This window comes from Sus scrofa, chromosome 13, assembly GCF_054392235.1.
Source record: "Sus scrofa isolate SSC_HxYL_T2T_F1_AM1 chromosome 13, Sscrofa_HxYL_maternal_Yorkshire_Landrace_v2.0, whole genome shotgun sequence".
Lineage (NCBI taxonomy): Eukaryota > Metazoa > Chordata > Mammalia > Artiodactyla > Suidae > Sus > Sus scrofa.
Window position 1 is genome coordinate 39132211 of NC_139395.1, and position 22227 is coordinate 39154437.

Here is a 22227-nt window from a genome sequence, read left to right on the forward strand (position 1 = left end):
TTATTTTTTTGTCTTTTTGCCATTTCTAGGGCTGCTCCCACAGCATATGGAGGTTCCCAGGCTAGGGGTTGAATTGGAGCTGTAGCCTCCGGCCTACACCAGAGCCACAGCAACAGGGGATCCAAGCCGCATCTGCAACCTACACCACAGCTCACGGCAACGCCAGATCCTTAACCCACTGAGCAAGACCAGGGATCGAACCCGCAACCTCATGGTTCCTAGTCAGATTCATTTCCACTGCGCCACGATGGGAACTCCTCAAAAACTTTTTTAAAAATGTGGCTACTAGAAGACTTTATGTATATGGCTCTCGTTATTTTTTTATTGGCCAGCACTGGTTTGGAATGCTAGGTTAAGAAGTTTGGAATGGATAGAAAGTAAGCTTTCTTCCCCAATTTTGTTTGAGGCTGATCTTCTTCTTTGTGAGATTTATAGGTATCTGAAAGATCCAGTGAAAGTCTTACCTAATTGTGTATTGACCTTTGCTATCAAGAAATGTCATATCTGGAGTTCCCGTCGTGGCGCAGTGGTTAACGAATCCGACTAGAAACCATGAGGTTGCAGGTTCGGTCCCTGCCCTTGCTCAGTGGGTTAACGATCCGGCGTTGCCGTGAGCTGTGGTGTAGGTTGCAGACTCGGCTCGGATCCCGCATTGCTGTGGCTCTGGCGTAGGCCAGTGGCTACAGCTCCGATTAGACCCCTAGCCTGGGAATCTCCATATGCCGCAGGTGCGGCCCAAGAAATAGCAACAACAACAAAAAAAAAAAAAAAAAAAAAAGAAAGAAAAAGAAATGTCATATCTGTCACATAAAGCTGATCTCAGAGTAGCGGCTTGGTATTGGCGTTCCTGTACAGTTTAAAAGGAATGCAAACTATAGTGGAGCCACATTCACCATGGAGGGTTTGCACATCTCAAGATGGAATAAACCCTTTGATGTTTCTTTGATGTTAACGGTTGACCAAGCATATGCTAAGACTTTTGAAATAATGAAGTGGCCTTAGGATGGCTTCATATTCATAATTTGTATGTCTCTGGTACCATAAAACTATAAGTTATCACATGTTTGCCTGTGGAGGTCTGCTTTTGAAAATGGCCAAGAGTTTGATGCTGCAAATGTGCTTATAATATAGAAAAAGAATCATACTGATGCTCTTATTTACTTTCGAATGTGTAACCCTTCAAAGGTACTAGTTTGTAGACTGGATACCTTCTCCTCATAATCCCATATTCTTTATTAACAATCTTCTCCTAGATTGCTTTTGTGGCTCCTGATTTTATTTACTTTTCCACCGCCAACTCTGCTGGGCTCTGATAAAGCTTTTGTGGTGCTAATTCTTGGCCGGACCGTCCTTCTTCAGACCTCTGGCTCCAGAAAGCACTTCTGTGGCATCTGGTGTGTGTAGAACTCGGTCTTGAAAGAGAATAAGGAGGAAAGTTTCTGCAGCTATCATGAAAGCAGCTTTCTTCAACTGCGGTAATTCAGGCACATCCACAATGATTGAGCCAGAAATGGTCTGAAATGCAAAGTTGGGGAGCACAGATTGACAGTGTGAAGGTCAGAGTTTCACCTGCACCCTGTGCTGTGTTGTTGGAATGACAGCTTCCTCGTCCCTATGACCTTCAGTTCCTGAGAGCAGGCCCTTGCCAGCAGCTGCCTTCGCCTCCTGACTCAGCTCAGGTCCATCTCCTGGTCCAGTTTCCAAGCTGATTCCATCATGAAGGACATTCATGAACATCCTCTCTGAAGCTCACCATAACTGCTAATGAATTCCTTTTTTCAGTTGTGAATTTCTACTCCAGCCTCGAGATTCCTTTGCTGGGAATCTGATTAATTCCTTAAATCCCCAGAAGTGTTGCACCTCAGGTCCCCCAATGAGCCCAGCCCTCTGCAGTTCACTGTGCCCTCCTGGCCTGATTTACTGGCTCCCATTCTGCATCAGCTGTTTATAAGGACCCAAGCCTCCTTCTCTGGCTGAATCTTATCTCTAGGCCTCAGGCTAGAGCCACAATTCCTGGCTCCTGCATGTCTAGCCGGATCCTGGGTTTCCAGGTGCTGTGCCCTGCCTAGCAGGTTGGCAGGGCCTGTGGTTCCAGCCCCCTCTGGAGTTAGTGCTGGAATGGTGTGTCCTTGGCCTCTGCCACATTCTCCCAAATGAGAGAGCAGGAGGGAGAAGGAGACAGAGTCATTTCATTGTTGACTGTATTTTTAATCTTCCTTTTTTCCTTCATACAGTATTTATTCATTTTATATGAATCTCAGAGTGGAGGTACAGGAGTGGTATTGAATGCCAGATGCTCAGTGGCACTGCTTGTCTTGCTGAAAATATAACTACAGGTCCATTGATGCTGGCTTGTTTTATAACTAGAGAACTGTCACCTGACGTGTGACCTTGGGCATGTTCCTTCATCTTTTTGTGCCTCCACTTTTCCTACTGTACACTGAGGATGATGAGGGTACCTGACGGGAATGTGAGGAGGTTAAGTGAATTAACGCATAGGAAGCCCCATGGACAGTACCCCTGGAATGCGGTAAGGGCTCACAAGAACTCAGGGTGAGGTCTGTTTGTGCCTTAACTCCGGGCTGGTATATTGGGTCCGTGAATTAAATAGGGTTCCCTTTAAATTTTCATATCTATTTAGTAAATTCAAATGGTTTCATGGTTTATCTTTTCCTTAGGCAAGATACATTCCCCCCTTTGGCTATTAGATGATTTTCTACAGGCAGAATAGAAATGCTGGTGTTTGTTTTACAGCCAATGGTTAATTATTTAGACCTTTGATGTCTTCCTTCATTCTGTACATTCACCTGTGTGCTGACCCACTGTGGCCAGAGGAGACTCTTGGCTGCCAGGATTTTTTTTTCCTAGGAATCGGAGACTCTCATGCCTTTTATTTGGGGTGGGGGTTTTATGCATTTCTCTTTCCTTGGGTACCTTCTACAGGAACTGTTTGGTAGCTTTTTGATTTCTTTATGATTATAGAAACAAAACATTTCTATATGAAGTAGAAAACAGGCCAGTAGGCAAACGAAGAGTGAATTTCTGAGAAAAATCATACTTTCTGTTTTGACAACCTCAAGACAAAAGAGGAGCTTTTAAATAGGAAGTAGAAGCTCTGACAATACATAGCAACCCCAGAAGTGCTAATTGGCCTTAGATGCAGCCACTGAGACTGTTTGTTTTCTCCTGGAGAAATCTTTCTGCCTTGAAGGTGGTTTCTGCCTTGAATAGACAGGGCAGGGCTTCCCTTCTGGCCTGCTGCTGCTTCTCTTTTTTTTTCTTTTTAAGGCCGCACCCGCCACCTCATATGGAAGTTCCCAGGCCAAGGGTCTAATTGGAGCTGCAGCCTCTGGCCTACACCACAGCCACAGCAAGTTGGAATCCAGGCAGCATCTGTGACCTACACCACAGCTCCTGGCAACACCAGATCCTTAACCCACTGAGTGAGGCCAAAGAATGAATCCCGCATCCTCGTGGATACTAGTTGGGATCGTTACCGCTGAGCCATGACAGAAACGTGCTGGCCTGCTTCTTAGTGAATCACATGGACTGGTCCCCTTCCCTGAGTCCCTTCACTCTGAAGGTGCTTTGCTCTAATCTGCCATTCAAGGAAATTTTAGTTTCCTCTCTGATGTAGAGAGAGAATATTCCAGAATAAATGATGGGATTTTGGAACTAAAGTAAGTTTTAAAAATCAGTCCTGACTTCAAGTATAACCTGCTAATTTTATAAAAAAGAATTGAGTCCTTAGGAGTTAAGCTTGTCTAAAGCAACCCAGCAAATGAGCACTGGCAGTCCTGTCCTGCTTTCTCAATTGTGACAGTGTGTCTCTTGTTTAGCTTTTGTTTTCCAGTGTAGTTAGGTGTTCAGCTAAATGTCAGGGGAGCTATACCTCCCCCTCCATTCCACAGCTAATTTCATGGGAATATTTAAACTCCTGTATTATTTAAAAGCAAATCATCATCATTTAAAATAAATTTGTTTGGGGGGGAGGTTTGAATTTTGAAAAGTGAGAAACGAATTTGCATCCTATGTTATGAAATTCACACACATTCACGCAGGATATTATAGCCCAACTCTAGGTACATTGCAAAAATGCTGACAGCTGGCTGACTTCTGTTTTGGGAAGAAAGAAGTACCTCTCCCTATTCCTCCAGCTACATACACCTAAAAACCCCAGACAGCGTATCTAAGACAAATATGCAAAGACTATGAGAGGTGGACAAAATAAGGCAGACTGGCTAAGGATCTTGGGAACTGAGGAAGAACATGCTGGTGAGTTCCCTGAGTTTTCTTTTTGCCTCTGGTATCTGAGACTTGGCAGCAAAAAAAGCTGCCAACCTGCAAATACTAATTGTCACCGACCAAAAAAGCCCCAGTCTCCCCTACCTCAACCCCAAACAGAAAACAACAAAAATCTGAAGCCAAAAGGCCAGGAAAGGAGCAGCTGAACGAGACAGAAAACTTTCAGACAATAACTGTAGTACTCCATCCAAATATCACAGAAAAATATATGTGGCACCCAGAGAAGGCTAAGTAGAGAGCTGTGGCCAGCAATAAGCCCTCACCTCTCTTGTGGTGTAAGGGGGGCTGTGTAAAGAACCACTGATGTCAAACAAAAGCCAGAATAGGAAACACCAACACACATGGAGTTGAAGGTGAAGGTCAACATTTTTAGGTACAAGACAGAGCAGTTAGCAAAAAAGCAGTCAGGATCTAATTAGTCATTCTTGCTTGTAGCTGTTTCCATGTTATAAGTGTGTGTCTATCTAGGGCTCCAGCTGCTGCTAAGTCATATTTTCAAATAAAATAAATACTAGTAAATGTATAGGCATGCCACACTTCATACAAATTCTAGGAGTAATGTTTTAAGATATATTAAGTTTGGGGAATAAAGGAAGTCTTCAACTTGGCAATTTCAACATGTATTTCTATACAGCACTGTTAATAGGAGATAGAATATTGTGTTATTCAAATACTACCAAATGATGTTCAACCTTGTTTTCTGGTGTTTGAGTATTTGCTCTGGTTTGAGGCTCTGGCTCTTTATAAATAGTACTAAACTGAATGTTTCTTTTTTGTTAAATACATTTTTAAATATACATAATAAGAGGTAAAGAAAATGAAGAATGTCGGAAGTTTTTTAAAGAAAGATACCATTTTGAGACATCTCCAAATTCCCAGAATTCTGATTTCTCATTTTGAATCCCAATAATAAAATCTATGGGGAATTTGGAAATACTAGTGTTGGCTGTGGGTCCTTCATGGGAGGAGCCAGAACCGCAGTGTGGCCAGTCCAGCCTCCAGAGAGGAGGGACAGGGATTCATGGATGGAGGTGAGAAGAGGGGGCCACTGGAGGCCAACCAGATAGCTCAAAGTGCACCTGTAACTGGAGAGCCCCAGCATTTCCAGGAAGCAAACAAGGATGCCATGAACACTTGGCCATGCTGAGACTTGAGGAGACGGGAAGCACCAGGAAGAGAGGGGGAACCAGGAGGCAGGCCCTCTCACTGCAGCACACAGCAACATGCTCGCTTCAGGACAGATGGGGTTCCCTGCCCCATCCACCCACCCAAAATGGTGCCCAGGACAGGGACCCCCCGGTCCTGGATTTTTTTAACCTGGCAGATTCCTCCCAGGGCTCTGAGCACCCACTTGAGCATATGTGTTTACATTTAATGTTTTAATGTATGTATATGTATGGTATGTCTGTGTCTGTGTATGTATCTCCTTTTCTCTAAAAGTAAGTAACCAGATCATGTCCAAGAGGTCCTTCTCCAAGACCTTAAACCTGAAACCCGCCTGCCTATGTGGTCTGACTTAGTTCAGTGCTTCACGGACTTTGTCTAATTTATTCCACATGTTCATTGTGTGAGGTGAGCATTATTATCTCTGACTTATAGCTGAGGAAACTGAGATTGGGTGAGGTGAAGTCTCTGACCCAAAGTTACCCAGCTCTTCAGGGGCAGAGCTGGTATTCAAGCCCAGATACCCCAACCCCTTCGATCCTTAACACTTGAGAACCAGGCTCCAGCCCAGGTTCATTCATTTGGTGCTTCCAGCCATTGAACTTTAGGTTTTAGAGCTGGAAGGACCATCAAGAGACTGTGGGTAGCCTGTCCCTTCCCTTGGAGGCAAGATGTTTTTATCTCCATGTTAGAGAGGAGCTGTCCAAGGTGAAAGCATTTTCATGTGGCTGAAGAGCAAAATGTAAAGGAGAAACTAGTCTTGCAGTTCCTTCAGTCAAACCTTGCTGTTCTTTTCTTGGCTTTCCCCATTAAAAATGGGCACTGTGGGAGTTCCTGTTGTGGCACAGTGATTAACGAATCTGACTAGGAACCATGAGGTTGCAGGTTCAATCCCTGGCCTTGCTCAGTGGGTTAAGGATCTGGCGTTGCCATGAGCTGTGGTGTAGGTCGCAGACGTGGCTCGGATCCTGCATTGCTGTGGCTCTGGCATAGGCCGGTGGCTACAGCTCCGATTCGACCCTTAGCCTGGGAACCTCCATATGCCGTCGGATGCGGCCCTAGAAAAGGCAAAAAAAAAAAAAAAAAAAAAAAAAAGGCACTGTGGCTTAAGGGATCAATAGATAATTTGAAGAGGTCATTGCAGACCAGATCTGCCCTTTGTTCCCACCTTTCCTTGGTTGATTGCTGCTTGGCGTGATTGACCATGGTTGGGTTCTGGTCCACTCATGCTGAGGATTCCTTTTTCAGCCACAACTTAAATCAGTTGCACAAACCTGTTTCCCTGATAACAACATTCTGACTCTGGTATGTTCATCTTCCAAAGACAGAGCTGCCTTCAGCATTCTTGGGGCAAGATGCTTGTTTGCCAGGACAAAGCAAGGGTGTTCCTTATGACTGTACCTAATTCCTACTGAAAAATAATCTTCTTTTCTTACAAGTCAAGCTCTTGGACACTTTCTCTTCACTCGGGTTTCTATGCAGAGATTCAGTGTATTTTGCTCATGTCCTTTGCCTCTCTGTTTGTTTTTGGCCACACCCATGGCATGTGGAAGTTCCTAGGCCAAGAATGGAACTGACAGCACAGCAGCAACCCGAGCCACTGCAGGGACAGTGCTGGATCCTTAACCTGCTGCACCATAAGAACTCCCTGTCTCTCTGCTTTTGAGAAGGAAGAGGGTGTGAACAGGCATTCCTTGAACAGCATCTTAGGCTGGGGTGAAGCCTCTGGATCAGAGTTCAGACATTCCTGCTCTTTATCCTGAGATCACTCTTGTCTCTGTGATATGGTGCTTGTATGATCCAGGCCTCCCACCAGTCAGAGGAACTGGAGGTATACAAGGAGTGAGGAGAGGAGTGGTGGAAAGCAAAACAGAAAAGTAATCTGGCAGGTCAGTATGAGAAGAGCTGTTATGGGGGAGATGTTGTCTTTTAAAAGTGTGTACATGTGTATATACAGTAGACAGATTTTTAAGAAGCAAATTGGCATCCTGTATATATAGTTTCCTCCCACTTAAAATTATATTAGGCAACATCCTGTGTCATTAGATAAGGCTGTTTTATATCCTATTGTATAGCAATATCAAGTCATCTATCATATCACAGCATATAAATGCATCTTAATCTAGTTAACCAGGCCTTTATTAGTGGGGATTTAGGTTGCTTGTGATTGTTATACAGAATGCCGCAATGAGCATCCTCAAGTTTGGTGAAACGTTGTCATCTTCTCCAATCTTTTTTCCTTAAAATCCATTCCTAAAAGTAGAATGACCAGCCTAAATGCGTAAAGTAAAACTCTTCCAGGCTCCTGAGCCACACCACCGAGCTGGTTTCTAGAGGGTTGCCCCAGCTCTGTTTGCTCGCTGGTGAGACACCTCATGTTTGCTCCTGAAGCTTGTGGACAGCATTTAAAGTGAACACACCCTGTGTTGAGTTCTTTATGGCGAGTACTCTTTGGCAAGGGATCTCTGTTTATAGTCAATTAAGCAAATAGACAGCTGAGTTCCACATAAGACATAGCAATGTTATTAGCAGCCCCATGGACTTAGTACCTCCCATGAATTCAGAATAGGAAGTGTGCCTTAAGGTCAGGTCAGAAGAACAGAAGAGGACCACATCACTCGAATTTCCTTAGATCTCAGGTGTGTCAGGCCCAGAAGGCAGAAAGGACCACCACTAGCCTTCCAAGAAACAATAAGCTCCTGAGACTTGGTTCCAGAATAAAAAATGTGCTCTGTAAGCCCTGCTCAAAGCCTTGTGTTTTACATATATCCTAGGAATTAGCATTGATCATTTACGCCTGACATGCCAGATATTTGGACTTTACAGAATTAGGAATTACCTAACTCCCTTGTATTTTAGGTACATTGATTGAATCAATGAAGACAAATCATTTCTTAAAAATTCAGTGGGTATTTGTTTGCTCTGGAGCAGCTTTCCTGCTGTGAACTTGATGATGGAATTGGTATGAGCACACTTTTAGTTCTGATGACCATAACTCTTGTGTGCCATAGACTCCTCTAGGGCATCCATAACCGAGACTGCATTTAGGGATAGAAAGTGAACTTAATGCACTAGACATGTCCTCATTCAGATTTGGATGATACAGTTCATTAAACTTTGGGACATAATGACTTTGATGGCTGACCATAATTTATGACAACATTCTCTCATGGTCTGCATTCTTATAAACCCCACCTTTCTGTTTAATATTATTAAAGTTTTATGGTGGCCCCATCCAATGAGAAAAACGAATGGAAACACCATCATTGTTTTACGTCCTTTTTGCCAGGTAGAGATCCTGTTCTTAGACTGGGTCCTCAGGATTGGAGTGGAAGCGAGCATCTTTTCTCTTTGAGAGGAAGCTCTCAGCTGAGGATGGCCGCTCCCAGGGGGTCGGCTTGGGGCAGCCTGACTCTGCATATTGTTGTGCTTCTGCTTAGTACTTGAAGTTTGGTAGCTGCTCTCCCATCCCCTTTCCTTGACTTACCCAGGAGAAGACTACTGCCTTTTGAGATTAGTATATTCCCCTGGAATTACCCCGTAATTAACTTTTCTGGTGCTTAATCATCATAAGCCCTATTTAATATCTAGGCAGTGTAGGAAAGTGCCAGATGGGATTTCTTTTATTAGCAATAAGATAAGGTCCCCTGGAGCCTGTTAAATCAATTTTCATTAGACATTGATTCATAGGGCTAAGAGTTCACCAGCTCTCTGCTGTGGTTACAGTGCAGTTTAGCATTTAGATGGGCTTCGTAGAGACACTCAACCATAATGGACTCTGGACCCTGATTATTTCCCTATGTCTTGAATTAGTGAAGCTTTATAGCAGTAGTGTTTTGTGATATCAGTAGGCTTCAGGGAAAAGAGAGAGGAACCAGGGTAATTTGAGACAAAAACCAAGATGCATCTGACCATTTACACTCCCATTGCAAATAGCCCCACAAAACCAACCAACCAAACAAAAAAAACAGGGACAGGCATTTGAAAGTACTGTGTAGGGTGCCTTGGAACTATTAAAAATCATGCTCTAGTAGGCTCATACATTACTGGGTGAGAGCATAAATTGTTATTTCCTTTGTGGAGAGCAACATGGCTGCAACTCTCATAATGTGTGTAGCCTATAACCTAGCGATCTCGTCTCTAAGAATTATCCTAGAAATATACTTCACACATTTGAAATGGCATATGTTTGGGGTTATATAATTGTAACATTGCTTAAAATATATGTGGATAAGTTTTTGGGAATTTAAACTATGGTATATCCAGACAAAGGAATGCTACATCGTTAGAAAAAAAGAGTGATGAAGCACTTTATACTGACATACGAAGATCTTCAAGATATGTTAAGTGAAAAATAAGGCTTGGGATAATGGAATGATATAATTTTATGGAAAAGGGACAAAAAAATTTTTAAATTACGGAGAGAGAAAGGGAAGAGGAGGCTAAAGTGAGGGAGAGAGGGATACTCTGTAACTGTGTGAACTGTCTCTACAAAGATAAACAATTTTGTTCGACTGAGGGGGTTGGAATTGAGTAGCTAAAACACAGACCTGCAGTTAACCTTTCTTTACTTTCTAAATTTGGAACCATGTCACTCTAAAACCTAGTCAAGAGGTTTTTTCTGTTTGTTTGTTTGCTTGTTTTGACCTTTCTAGGGCTGCTCCCACGGCATATGGAGGTTCCCAGGCTAGGGGTCGAATCGAAGCTGTAGCCACCGGCCTACACCAGGACCACAGCAACGCGGGATCTGAGCCGCGTCTGCAACCTACACCACAGCTCATGGCAATGCCGGATCCCTAACCCACTGAGCAAGGCCAGGGATTGAACCTGCAACCTCATGGTTCCTAGTCAGATTCGTTAACCACTGCGCCACGACGGGAACTCCAAAACCTAGTCAAGATGTTTTAAAATGAAACCTAAAAAACATTTACAAGTGCCGTGATTGCTTGTGTGACGTTGTTGAATGAGTATGAAGGGGTTATCAAAAGTTTATTTCCTTTTCCCAAGACTTTCAAGTAATGTGGTTGCATGTATACTTGGAAGAAATGTTATATATGAGTTTCTACTTTTTCATCTGACCAAGGCTCTGAAATATTTATTTTTATATTTACTATCCATGACTGTGTAACCCTGAAACATTAAACATACAGTAGCCATCATTAGTATTTTGCTGGAAATTAATTCTTCTGCTTCTGTGGAGTAGTGTTTTGATCAAATATTGATATTTCTATTAGATTCCTTTTTTTTTTTTTTTGCTTTCTTCAGGCCGCACCCGTGGCATATGGAGATTCCCAGGCTAGGGGTCTAACTGGAGCTACAGCTGCCTGCTTACACCAGAGCCACAGCAACACCAGATCTAAGCTGTGTCTGTGACCTACACCACAGCTCACGGCAACACCAGATCCTTAACCCACTGAGCGAGGCCAGGGATCGAATCCACAACCTCATGGTTCCTAGTCGGATTCGGTTCCACTGTGCCATGACGGGAACCACTCTATTAGTTTCCTAAAGTCTTGCCTGGAACATCTGGAAGAGCCTCTGAGGTGGCTTGCAGGAGCCCCCTTGCAACCCACGAGGAAGGACAGCTCAGAGAAATGAAAGGATGTGTGTAAGGTGTGCAGCTGGACAGGGATAACTGGGGGTTTTCATATTTTCTCTGGCTACTTTTCATATATCTTTGGCTCAAGAAATCACAATTATGCTCATGCACTTAACATCATTCCAAATGCCTGTCAAAACAATAGTTTCATCAATAAGCTTGAAATAGTCAGAGGAATGCCTTCCAGTTCTCAAACCAAAGGACTTTGCAGACATTCAAGAACTCAAAATTACTTAAAAGTCTTCATTCAATTAAGAAATTCATCAAAAGAGAGACCTCAGATTAAGGGAAAATGAAATATAAAATAAATGGTGAAACAGCAAGGTCCTACTCTATAGCAGAGGGTACTATATTCAATATCCTGTGACAAACTATAATGGAAAAGAATATGAGTAAGAATATACATATACGTATAACTGAATCACTTTGCTGTACAGAAGAAAGTAACAACATTGTAAATCAACTATACTTCAATAAAATTTTTAAAAAGTACCAAAATCTAATAAATAAATAAATGGTGAATAATTAAACCTTTAAAACTTGAGTTGATGTTAAATAGTTGTTATCATCCTACAACTTAACGTGACTTCAAAAATAATTTCTAAGTGAGAAGAAAGTATATAGAGCATTAATAATCAGATTATAAAGGCTACAATTCTTTTACTTGGAGGGGGGGCAAAAAAAGGAGAGAAAGTCACATGGGCATATTCTTATTTTTTTTTTTTGGTTATTTTTTAGGGCTGCACCCAGGCTAGGGGTCAAATCAGAGCTGCAGCTGCCAGCCCACACCACAGCCACAGAAACACAGGATCTGAGCCACATCTGTAATCTACACCACAGCTTGTGGCAATGTGGGATCCTTAACTCACTGAGTGAGGCCAGGGATCAAACTCAAATTTTCATGGATACCAGTCAGGTTCATTTCCACTGAGCCACAATGAGAACTCCCATGTGGGCATATCTTTAGGTACTGTTTATTCTTTATGGTGATAGGGAAAGGATTATTAAGTGGCTTAAAAATATGCAGTTATTGCTTAAAAGTTTTAAGAGACTATATTATTTCTGACTGACCAAAGAAGGAGGAAAAAAAGGTCAGAGGAAGCTTTGGTCCCTAGAGGAAAAGATAATTGGGAGAATTTTCCCTTTGGCACAGCAGGTTAAGGACTGGCATTGTTGGAGTGGGAGCTATGGCACAGGCTGCAGCTGTAGCGTGGGTTCAATCCCTGGCCTGGGAACTTCCACATAGTGTGGATAAGCAAAAAAAAAGAATAATTGTGGTGGAGGGTAGGAGGGGCAATGGAGCAGAAAGGAAACACAAGATAAAATGACACAAGAAGATCAGATTTATTATCCTGATCAATGTGAAATTGTTAAACTCATTTATTAAAACATAAAGGCCCTCAATTTTAATAAAAAGTCAAATTAAGTGCAATTACTTTGAAAATACAGCTAACTGGCCTCTTGATTTCAGCTTTATGAGACCCTGAGCAGAGGCTCCATCTGAAACACCCAGACTCCTGATGCACAGAAGCTGTGAAATAATAAATTTAGCAGCAAAGAAGTGTTGTCGTTGAGCTTAAAAAATGGGTTACAGGCAATATTTGAAGAGATGAAAAGCTCCAGTCAAGATTTTCATGAAGCCCAGCATTCCCAAGCAGGATAAGAAAAATAAATCCACATCTTAGTGAAGGTGAAGAACAGCAAAGACAAACAGAAGATCTCAAAAGCAGCTAGAGATAAAAGATATACTTCAAAAGAGTAACAACCAGACTGACACTTGATTGCCAGCAGCAGTAGAATGATAGCTTACATGTGCAGAGAGCTCTTTCAGGATAAAATTGGCAGGTTTGGTGATGGATAGAACATTAAGTGATGGGGGAAGCATTTCTGGAGGATCTGTCAAGTTCTGAGAATGCACACAATACCTTCACTGAGAAAAGAGTTAAAGCAAGCCAGATTTAAGGGAGATGCTCATCAATTTGCTTTTGGACAGAATGAGTTTGAGATGCTTTGAGATATCCAAAAAAAGATGTAGTTCCTTTTCCTCCCATCATCTAGCTCACAGTTTCTGTCTTATCCAAAAACATTACAAAGAAGTTGGTCAAATATATTGCTGAACTTGACTCATACTATTTCTGTGGCAGTCCCTTTTTCTACCACCAATGAGGTGAGTTTAGTATGAATTGAACTTGAGTTGTAGCTCAACCACTTACTGTATGACCTTGTACATAACACTGTCAGTGTTTAGGAACCTCAATTTTTGCATCTGGATCATGGCAAATGAGTTAGTGTGAGGACTAAAAGAGATATCTATACCTGGGGAGAAAACCTTACTTTTACAAAATGCCACATATTTTACTTAGCAATTCCCAGTGCCTCAGAATCAGCTTCTTTTCCAAATGCTCACTAGCCACCTGTTTCATTAGCTTTTTTTGGGGGGGTGGCTGCACTCGCAGCACATGGAAGTTCCCAGGAAGTGGTCGAATCAGAGCTATGGCTGCCAGCCTACGGCACAGCAATGCCAGGTCTGAGCTGTGCCTGCAACCTACATCACAGCTCAGTGCAATGCCGGATCTTTAACCCACTGAGTGAGGCCAGGGATGGAACGCAAGTCCTCATGGATGCTAGTTGGGTTTGTTACCACTGAGCCACAGTGGAACTCCCTCAATAGCTGTCTTTCTAGAATTTTATTGGGCATTGACTTCAAGTTTTATATTTAAATAGAATCCACCTTTCATTTGAAAAGTGGAGTTACATTGATCTGATTCAGAGCTTTTGGTGCCTGTCCTCAAAGACTGTTGACAGTGGCTGGTAATCACACTTGCAAGTTCTTTCTGGGCCTCAGCCTGTGATTTGGCTCAGGTGGGCAACTTGAAGTTAGTGTAAGGCCTCTATGTGCTTTTTTGTTTTAACTAATTTTATCTCTTGTCTTGGGTTCCAGTTTCTCATTTTAACTGCAAAATACTATCAGAGTTCCCATCAGTGGTTAACGAACCTGACTAGTATCCATGAGGATGCAGGTTTGATCCCTGGCCTTGCTCAGGGGGTTAAAGATCTGGTGTCGACATGAGCTGCAGTGTAGGTCACAGATGTGGCTCAGATCTGGCATTGCTGTGGCTGTGTGATGCAGGCCAGCAGCTGTAGCTCCGATTGAACCCCTAGCCTGGGAACCTCCATATGCCACAGGAGCGGCCCTAAGACAAAAAAAAAAAAAAAAAGTGTCTTCATTGTAGAAGATAAAAGACCAAAGATGTTGAAGAATTTTGAATTTCCCACTAGCATCTGTTAAGTAGCATTATACCATCTGCCCCAAGCAATGTTTCTTATTTCTCTTGCCCTGGAGCATAATTTTAGACACCATTTATTTTGAATGTCTTAGCTCATTCTGAGATTTTCTGTAAATATTCTTATAAATTTCAGCCATTTATTTAAAAATATTTTTTAGTATATACTTTTCAAAAATATGTATTCTTCTGCCTTTAGTTTGTGCTTTTAAAAATAAGATCTCAGAGCACAACACATAGCACATGGCCAATATTCCATGTTTATATTTGTGTCAATCAATGAATGAACCAGAGAATTTTTCATGTAGCCACATTAGTTATTAAGATTTCTTTCCCTTTCTTCCTTATCAAGCTCATTCACAATTATTAGTATTCATTTCTGTATTCTGTCCTTCTTTGAGTTGTATTCCATCATGGGCTTGACTTTTTGATTAATACACATCTTTTCACATGTTTTAGAAAAATACACTTTCCTGAGGTCCTTTTCTGCATTTAATTATGTCCAGGTTTTCATTTCTCCACTGTTATGAATTCCAAGATGACATGATCATTTTCTTTCAAGGTTTCTGTCACTTCGGTATTACAGTGACTTTTAAATTTTCGGTATCTGGTTTCAGTTGGAACAGCTGGGGTGCCTGGGTCTCTCTTTCCATTTCATCTTTCATCCTGAGCTTCTTTGCAGTGTGGTAGTCTCAGGATTTTAAGAAAAGCATGAGTAGAAGCTGCAAGAGCTCTTGAGGTAAAAGATCAGGGTTAGACTAATAGATCTCAATTCTCTCTCTCTCTCTCTCTCTCTTTTTTTTTTTTTTTTTTTTTTGTCTTTTTAGGGCCACCCTGCAGCATGTGGAGGTTCCCAGGCTAGGGGTCTAATCAGAGCTACACCTGCCAGCCTATACCACAGCAATACCAGACCAAGCCGCGTCTTCGACCCATACCACAGCTCATCGCAACGCCAGATCCTTAACGCACTGAGCGAGGCCAGGGATTGAACCCACAATGTCATGGTTTCTAGTTGGATTCGTTTCTGCTGTGCCACAACAGGAACTCCTCAACTCTTTTTTTTTAATTTAATTTTTTAATTGAAGTATAGTTGACTTACAATGTTGTGTTAGTTTCTGGTGTACAGCAAAGTGATTCAATTATATGCATGTGTGTGTATATACATATATATGTATATATATATTCTTTCTCATATTCTTTTCATTTATGGTTTACTATGGGATATTGAATATATTCCCCTGAGCTTTACAGTACGACCTTGTTTTTTATCTGTTTTATTTATTTTTAAATGATTTTTATTTTTTCCATTATAGTTGGTGTATATTTTATATATAGTAATTTGTATCTGCTAATCCCAAACTGTGATTTTATCCCTCCCCCACCATTTTTCCCCTTTGGTAACCGTGAGTTTGTTTTCTATGTCTATGAGTCTGTTTCTGTTTTGTAAATAAGGTCATTTGTATCATTTTTTAGATTCTGCATATAAGTAATATCATATAATATTTGTCTTTGTCTGACTTACTTCACTTAGCATGATAATTTCTAGGTCCATCCATGTTGCTACAAATGCTATTATTTGATTCTTTTTATGACTCAGTAAGATTCCATTGTGTATGTGCACCACATCTTCTTCATCCACTCCTCTGTCAAGGAACACTTAGGTTGTTTCCATGCCTTGGCTATTGTAAACAGTGCTGCAGTGAATATTGGGCTGCATGTATCTTTTCAAATTAGAGTTTCCCTAGATAAATGCCCAAGTGTGGGATTGCCAGATCATAGGGCATTGCTGATAGACCCCAACTCTTGATGAAAGTACCTGAAGAGAACTAGTGGCCATATTTAATTTGCCGTATATGTTATTTGTCACCCATTTTCACCAATTTTCTGAATAGTTGTTGATTGTATTGGGCTACAAGATATATAAATCTGAAATAAGTAAAAGCAGTGGAATCTTCAAAATCTTGCCATTCTGTATTATTTTCAGTTTTACCCTTTTGTTTTCACACCTCATATCCTCTTTCTGGAAATGCTTTAAGACAGAGACTGGTTATCAGTAATCAATTTAATGTGCTTTGGAAAAACTGACTGAGGAACAGTGACCATATGGGTTCCTTCTCTTCGGGTGACAGAAGAATAAGGTAGTTTTGTCACAGATAAGCTCCATTTAACCTGCTAGTGGTTTAGATTTAGATCCCTGATCTAAAGCTGTTTTGTTTACAAATTTTAAAAAATTTGATGTGATTTCAGTGTATTAAAATAAAACTCCAAGCTCAAAATGGCTTAAAGACTTAAACATAAGACATGACACCATAAAACTCCTAGAGGAGAACATAGGCAAAACATTCTCTGACAAACTGTACAAATGTTTTCTTAGGTCAGTCCCCCTAGGCAATAGAAATAAATACAAACCTAAGAAAATGGGACATAATCAACTTACAAGCTTTTGCACAGCAAAGGAAACCATTAAAAAAAACAACCTATGGAGTGGGAGAAAATAGTTGCAAATGATGCAACTGACAAGGGCTTAATCTTCAAAATATACAAACAACTCATACAACTTAACAACAAAAAACAACCCAAACAAAAAATGGACAGAAGACCTAATAGACATTTCTCCAAAGAAAAGATATGGATAGCCAGTAGGCATACACATGAAAATATGCTCAAACATCACTAATTTTTAGAGAAATGCAAATTGAAACTATAATGAGGTACCACTGCACACTGGTCAGAACAGCTATCATTAATAAGTTAACAAATAACAAGTGCTGGAGAGGGTGTGGAGAAAAGAGAACCCTCCAACACTGTTGGTGGGAATATAAATTGGCACAACCACCTATGGAAAACATTATAGAGGTTCCTCAGAAAACTAAATATATAACTCCCATATAATCCAACAATCCCACTCTTGGGCATATAACTGGACAAAACTGCAATTCAAAAAATACATGCACTTGTATGTCCATAGCAGCACTATTCACAATAGCCAAGACATGGAAACAACCTAAATGTCCATCAACAGATGTATGGATTAAGAAGAGGGGACACACACACATATACATATATACATATACATATATATGTGTGTGTGTGTGTATATGTATATATATAGACACACACATATATATACACACATATACATATATATACACACATATATATGTACATACATATACACAATGGAATACTCAGCCATAAAAACAACAAAATAATGCCATTCACAGCAACATGGATGAAACTTGAGATTATCACACAAAGTGAAATCGGTCAGAAGGACAAGGACAAATACCATATGTGTCACTTATATGTGGAATCTAAAACATAGCACAAATGAACCTATCTACAGGACAGGGAGAACAGACTTGGGGTTGCTAAGGGGGAGTGGGGAGGGATGGAATGGGAGTTTGGGATTAACAGATGCAAAGTATTATATTTAGAATGGATAGACAGTAGTGCCTAATATATAGCACAATCTCCTGGGATAGACCATGATGGAAAATAATATTTAAAAAAGAATGTATATATTTGTGTGTGTGTGTGTGTGTACGTATATCTATGTATGTGTATGACTGAGTCACTGTGCCCTACAGCAGAAATTGGTACAATGTTGTAAATCAACTACACTTAGCTCCATGGACAATCTAGAACAGTGATCCTGCATCCTGGTAAAACACTAGAATCACACTGTCCCAAGATTGCCATGTAACTTGTTGGGTGAAGGGGAGGGCAGTTGGTGGACAATCTGTCTGTTTACAGTGCTCCTGCCTGGTTACATGGATAGCGCCCCATTCTTTCCTGCACCACACTATCTTCCTCCCGAAAGTCCATCACTTCAAAAGTGGGACTCATTTCTTATTGAGCACTTATTCCAAGACTCTCTTGTGAAAAGCACAAGCCCAGGAGCTCCCTGGTAGCCTGGTGGGCTAAGGATCCAGCATTGTCGCTGCTGAGGTATAGGTTTGATCCCTGGCTCTAGGAACTTTCACATGCCGTGGTGCAGCCACCAAAAAAAAAAAAAAAAAAAAAAAAAATGCACAAGCTCAGTTAATAAAGCAATTATTTAATTTTACTCAGGGAGAGAGCGTTTAGTAACTGTTCTGGTTTACGACGATAGGATTCTTCTTTTTGCTTTACTTCCCCAGTCATAGCATCTGGAGTTCATTAGCAGGTTGACTACTCTCCTTTCCTCATCCACCAAACAGAATTTTAAGAAATCCATACAGCTTTGCAGAGGAACAGTATCATATAAAGACAGCATTGTACCTACAGTTAAACTAGTATGACTAGCTTATGTCTCAGTGTACACGTTGGCACCACATACACTTGTTGTGTATGTCTTTTGGCAAAGCTACAACTTTAAAAAATTGAGTATTCTGGGGCATTTTGTGGTAGTTTAGCCATCACCGGTTGCTGGGGAGGGAATCAAGACAGAGGCAGACATTGCCTTAAACGTGAGCTTACATAAGCTATATTAGTCAGTGCTGGTTTCAAACAATTGCATTTCCTAGGAAGCAAGTGGTGCACTGGATCTTCCTTCTGAAAAGTGACTCCTTCCCCCTCAAGAAGGGTAGGCTGTGCAGTCAGGAACCTCCTGGTAAAGAGAAGCGTCACTCTAATTGTTGCTGTGTTTTTAATGTCACGCTAAGTAGAACGTGCTTTGCAATCTCTCAACCACAGCAGTTTCCTCTTCTCATTCAAATCCAAGCATACAAATGTTTCCCTAACTACTGTTTGAATCCAAAATGTTTATCTAGCAGACCTGTGCAAGTTGAATTCTGGAAGGAAACCTAGCTTTCAAAAACATCTTAGAACATTGTGTTCAGGGTTGAAATCAAGGACCATGTTCCCCACACATGTTTTCCAGACAGTTTTTCTTGAGTTTTTTTTTGGCAGAAGAGCTTAGAATAGTGGGGGAGAAATTGCAGCAGGAGACCCAAAGAGCAAAGGGACAACTCTCATTTTCCCAACAATCATTATTTTATTCATTTTATACCTCAGTCCCACTTCAGAAGGGATGTGAAATGGCTTACTGATGGAACCACAGTTCTTCCAGAAGAAACAGACAAAGGGAAATAACACTGAAGAGACGAGAGGAGATTGTTATTATTCTGGAGTGAGTCACCGGAGATTCCTACCACTCTAGCCCATCGTCCTCTGGGCTTCCAGGAGTCCAGGCAGGAAAGCAAAGTGTTGGGTCTGGGTGGTGGAGCCCCTAGGGTTAAGCACTGGCCTTGGAGGACAAGACCAGCCATGATGTCTTCATTTCCTGGCCTCATTCTCTGGAAGATTCCAGATTTGGATTTTGAATGAATCCTTCCATTTCCAGCAGAGCTGTATAATGTCAGAGGGCCACAAAGCTGCATCTTTCAATCCTATTCCATCATGTCTAGTTTTGGAATTAGCTCCCTCAACAAGGCACATTTTTCTATTCTACTGTGAGATATCTACTTCTTATTTATAGCCATCAGCCACATGTCCTGCAATAGGACTGTTAGGTCAGCAAGTGGGGGATTAAAAGGAATTAAAGGCCAATGTTTAAGGTAGGCGCAAGGCATACAGGTATTTGCTGCCTGGTTACATGGATAGAGCATCAGGGTTAAAGTGATCACTGTGTGATTCTGTTTCATCAAAGGACTTTATCAGAAAATTGTATAAGGCCGGTTATGAAAAGGGTAGGATAGCACACAGACTTGACGTCTGTGCCCATTATTTATCTGGGTTCAGGCTGCAGATCCACCATTTTTCAGCTGTGTGACCTTAACCAAGTAACTTCATTTCTCAATGCCTCAGTTTACCCATCTGTAAGATGGCTATAATAATGCCAATCTCAGACCTGTTATAGGGTCAAGTAGGATTATGCATCATAAAAAATTTAGGCATCACTGATACATGGTAATCCCTGGTAAATGCCAGTGGTTATTGTGTCTAAACACCTGAACCTGTGGCTGTTGTTGTCACATTGTAATTCTGCATTTTCATTATTTGAGGAACTGGCTGACTATTAAAAGGAATAAAATTTCCTGTCCATCTGCTCAAAAGCAGTTTGGAGATGGGGAAGAATCCAGGAACACTAATGGCTATATGTACTCTGCGTGAGAGCTTTTCTACTTGTTCAGTGAAGGATGGGAATGTAGCATCTGTAAACCCATCCTAATGTGAAAGTTCTCTGAGCATGAAGGGATGCTATTTGCTTGTCCAGAAATAGATGCACATCTCCCTTAAGAAGGGCCTCAGCTGCACTTCACAAGGAGTTACCTCTGAAGGAGATGTTGTCCCAGGACACTCCCTCCACACAGGATGCCCCAGTCCTGGGAGGAGGGGCCAAAAGCATCCCTAAGTCTCGGGGATCAGACCTTACATTTTAAAGCTCTGAATTGTTGACTATGCCATGTCTCAGCCTCACTGCGTAGGAAGATGGGAGAGTCTCCGCCAACCCATTTCTGGCCAAGATGTTCAATGTAGAAGCCAAAAATCACTTGACTTGGAAACAACTTCTGTGTTAGTGTGGTAGAATTATGGAGGAATGATGTTTTTTTCAATTTAGTTTCTTAGTATAAAGTTATCACACTTCGGTCTTATGAGAGGACATATGCGTAAGACAAAGCAAAGGGAAATTAATAGTTATGTGAAAATACTTGGATAAACTCATAGAGAGGGGCCTCATAGCATCTTGATGTTGTATAAATGTGAACAGAAAAGGCCTGGGTTTGAATCCAGCTTCAGCACATCCTGAGTGCCCAGCGCCTGACCATGTCACTTCTCAGAATGTCAGGCTCCCTATCTGTCAAAGGGGCCACGTTTGCCTGGTTCACCAGCTGTACAGACTAAATCAGAAAACGTGTGTCAACTGCTTGGCAAAGTCAGTTTTCATCTCTTCTCCCCAGCCAGGAATGGGGGAGGGGTGGAGGGTGTTTAATGGTATGAGGAGTCAACTCTGAACAGTTCATTAAGACTAGTGTTAGACATATGAGAGTGGAAAACTTGGAGAGAACTTTCACTTTGCTTGCAGTTAAGCCTGTCTGGTCTCTTTCTATCCATCTATCCACCCTTCACTTTATTTATTCATACGTGTGTGCATTCATTCATGCACTTACTCATCCAGCCATTTTTATTGAGTATCTTGCAGTGTGCAAGGTGTTATTGATGCAGAGGTGGATGAAATAGGTGGTTTTGTTTGGAATTGGTAAATTTCTCACATGAATGCAGGATGGCACCTTGCTTCCTTAAGTACTCTCTTGTGTCTTGGTGTTTAGATATTAAAAACATGACAACATTAATTACATAAAGCTTAGTGGTATATCAGATTTATGAGAAGTCTGATGTTCTACATATGTCCAGAAATGAGTACTTGTATATATGTGTGAGCACGTGGATGCTTATATTTCTACTAATCACTTATCTATATTAAAAGTAAAAGCAGTTTTTCTATGTGCTCTCATTGGCTCATTGTTTACTGCTTATTTTACCAATAAACCTGCCTATTCATATTATGTACTAGAAATCTACATCGTCAAAAATCAGTTATTTTAGGTTTATGTTTAAGATTGAGAATAAGTCCAGAGGATTATATGTTTAAGCAATTACATGCTATTCTTTTTTATTTTTTCTTTTTAGGGCCACACCCCTGGCATATGGAAGCTCACAGGCTAAGGGTCAGATTGGACCTACAGCAATGCAGCTTCTGAGCTGTGTCGGTGACCTACAGCACAGCTCACGGCAATGCCAGATCCTTAACCCACTAAGCGAGGCCAGGGATCGAACCTACATCCTCATGGATACTAGTCGGGTTCATTTCTGCTGCACCACAACGGGAACTCCTTTTTTTTTTTTAATTCTTAATTTTAAAACTCAGTATTAAAATAGTTTACTATCTTC

General features: G+C 41.2%; 1 protein-coding gene and 1 long non-coding RNA gene across 4 annotated transcripts in view; both read left to right on the forward strand.

Annotated features, from left to right (window-relative positions):
- Positions 1-22227, forward strand: part of MYRIP (myosin VIIA and Rab interacting protein) — a 210016-nt gene that overhangs the window by 44588 nt on the left and 143201 nt on the right.
- On the forward strand, positions 4246-11337 carry LOC146397268 (uncharacterized). Its single transcript, XR_014822806.1, has 2 exons — positions 4246-6308; positions 10318-11337. It is a non-coding gene; the product is annotated as an uncharacterized LOC146397268 (long non-coding RNA).